The 3,006-nt window shown below is 52.1% G+C and overlaps 1 pseudogene; it reads right to left on the minus strand.

Annotated features, from left to right (window-relative positions):
- Window positions 1–1,057: 1,057 nt before the first annotated feature.
- LOC114229705 (U2 spliceosomal RNA) lies at window positions 1,058–1,174 on the minus strand (annotated as a pseudogene).
- Window positions 1,175–3,006: the final 1,832 nt, after the last annotated feature.

Here is a 3,006-nt window from a genome sequence, read left to right on the forward strand (position 1 = left end):
TGGTGGGAGTGAGGGGGGAACTCGGGAAAGCAGCCTGAGGAGGAGGGAAGTGGGGAACTAGGGGGAGGGGAGCCCAGAGAGAGGAGGGGAGCTGAGGGGAGAGGGTCCTGGTGAGCAGAAGTGGGGGCCGCACAGGAGGAGGCACCTCAGACAGAGACACTGGTTCAGAGGAGAAGAGTTGGGGAGCGAGTGCAGGGACGGAAAGGGGGGCTTAGGGAGGAGGGAGCAGAGGGGAGCAGCGCGGAGTCCCCAGCTGTGGGAGCAGGACAGACTGTCATGGGCAGCAGCGGGGACACGGGCGTGGGGAGGGACAGACGGACGTGTGTGGAGATGGGAGCCGTCAGAGACCAGGAGAAAGAGCACCGGAAGGGAAATGGGTTTCAGGCGGTTCATGGTCCGGGTGTAGGGACAGACAGAGAAAAGGGGGGAAAGAGCAGGGGAGGGGGACACAGGAAAGGACCACAGAGGAGAGAAAGGGAACAGGGCGACAGAGACAGATCCATAGACATACATACATTGCAGTGGGAAGTAGGGGAATCCTAATTTGAATTAGAGGTGAGCTAATGGGATTTGGATGATTAAGTTGGGATATATCAGGCCTGCAAGGGAGGTCAGTTGGGGGCGATCAAGCCTGCAGGGGAGGGCAGTTAGTGGTGACCAGGCCAGCAGAGGAGGGAAGTTGGGGGTGACCGGACTTGCAGGGAAGGGCAGTTGAGGGGGGGGACCAGGCCTGCAGGGGAGGGCAGTTGGGGGGGACCAGGCTGGCAGGAGAGCAGTTGGGCGTCAATCAGGCTGGCAGGGGAGTGGTTAGGGGTTGATCAGGCTGGCAGGCAGAATCGGTTAGGAGCAATCAGGAAGGTAGGCAGGCGAGCAGTTTGGGAGCCAGCAGTCCTGGATTGTGAAAGGGATGTCCGATTGCCCGTTTAGGCCCAATCCAGTAGGATCCAATAGGATCGGGCCTAAACAGGCAGTCGGACATCCCTCGAGGGGTCCCAGGTTGGAGAGGGTGCAGGCTGGGCTGAGGGACGCCGCCCCCCCCCCCCCCCCCTGTGCACGAATTTCGTGCAGCGGGCCTCTAGTTTCATATAATGTCCTCGGATAGAGGATGTAACACATATTAAACTGATAAGAACAGATACTACACTTGATCTTAGCCAAAAGGCTGAGCAGCACTGTTTTCGGTTTTAAATATATTGTGTGTAGTTCACATTCTGACCCCTGCATCATTTCTACTGTTTATCATTTCTCGAAACATTCCTTGGCACTTAGTCATGTGAGCGTATCTCAGCGTGCACCTGGTAAGGATGCCAATGGTCTTACTAGCCAGAGTCTAGTTCTGTGAACGGCTGCTTCCTTCCCTTATGTGATCTGTTGATTTAGTGACTGTGAGCCACAAAGGAGCTGTTCCCTTCAAGTCTCTCTTTTCCATTCTCAGAAAATGTTGAAGGATGGACTGGATGGACCTGAAACTTGGTTCCCACAGAGCCCCTCTATTCATGGTGAATTCACTTGATCAGCATATTAGAATACCTAACGTTTCCCAAAGATTTTATCATGAAGATCTATTCTCTGTAATTTCCTGGGAAGAGAGAAAGGAAATCTACCTAGGACACCTGCACTGGTAAAACCTCTTGCTTCAAGCCATCTGTGGGAACCATGCCAGTGATATCAGATAGTCAAGGGTAATTAGAGTGTGATGGATTCATCTGTAATACGCCAGACAGCCAAGGACACTCTGAGCAAGGGAATCTTAACCTTTTGCACTCGGATGTCGAGTGTGGCTCGACACGGTTAGCATCGGTAGCAGGAATCGAGAAAAAGCAAGCGAGTGCAAAGGGTTAATCAGGGTGATCAAGGACTATACACCGATACAAGGCCACTGCAATCTACACTGTGCCCTTCTGTAACCCAAAGGATTGATGTCACTGTCGGCAGGAAGCCTGTTTTGTCTAAGTAGTAGTACAGTATATTCGTAAGGCTAGAGACCTCAGATGAAGCTGAGAGCCTGTACTGCTATGATGTGAGGCTAAGAGCTGATGGAGAGCTCAGATATAGCTACCATGTGAAGCCAGGGTGCTAAGGAGCCTGGGGAGATGCAGGGAGCTCAGGTGCCGCTACTCTGTGAGGCTGCTCAGATGGTAGATGTAGGCACAGAGGACACTGCTGCTTCTTGAGGCTGTGGGTACTGAGGCTACTGCTACTTTGTGGGAAAGATGTATTTACCAGCCGGTGTGCGGCTGCCTGTATAGGACTGTTGTGAGGAGCTGTTTTGTCTGGTGGCTCATTGTTAGCAGTGTCTACAGGGCCTCTAGCTTCTATAATAAAGACTCTTATATATCCACCACTTCTCATGGCTTCTCCTTCTACTGTTTGGTGTTCAAGAAGGTCCAGCCCCTGGCAGAGAAGCTGGAACCCCACAATTGGTGCAGTGAGCAGGGTTCAAGGTGGAACTTGCTCTCACAATTAGCACTATGGGCAGGATTTAGGAGTAAGCACTCCCAGAGAAATGGATCCTACTCTGACACATGGTGTAGCGAGCAGAATTCGGAAAAATATATGGACTCAGAGCAGTTGTGCTGTGACATCATCACACTACCCAGAGGTCTCAGGTGTGCTGGGACTGATGTCTGTTACCAGCGCTACTGAAATCAGCTCTGGGTGGGCAGTGCAGGCTTCAGGAGTGAACTGGTTAAAGATGGCATAGGATGGGCCTCAGTGCGGGCTTTTTTGGGGGGACGTAAGGGGTGCTCTGTTGCGTTTGGTGTTTCAGGAAATGAGCACATGCTCTCACTGCTGTAGAAGTTTGTGGAAGTCTTTGGAAGGACAGACACATGAAGACAGAATAAAACACCTCACATGTAGGAGCTCATTGTTCCTGGCTCCTGGGATAAATGACAGGATGGGGTGGCCTTTTCCTCATTTCCAGGTTCTTCTGACTGAGTGTGAGGTGAGCTGATTAACAGGCTGTGCAGACGCCTTTGAAGGTACATTCTGTGACTCCTCAAC

Source organism: Eptesicus fuscus, chromosome 21 (assembly GCF_027574615.1).
Source record: "Eptesicus fuscus isolate TK198812 chromosome 21, DD_ASM_mEF_20220401, whole genome shotgun sequence".
Taxonomy (NCBI): domain Eukaryota; kingdom Metazoa; phylum Chordata; class Mammalia; order Chiroptera; family Vespertilionidae; genus Eptesicus; species Eptesicus fuscus.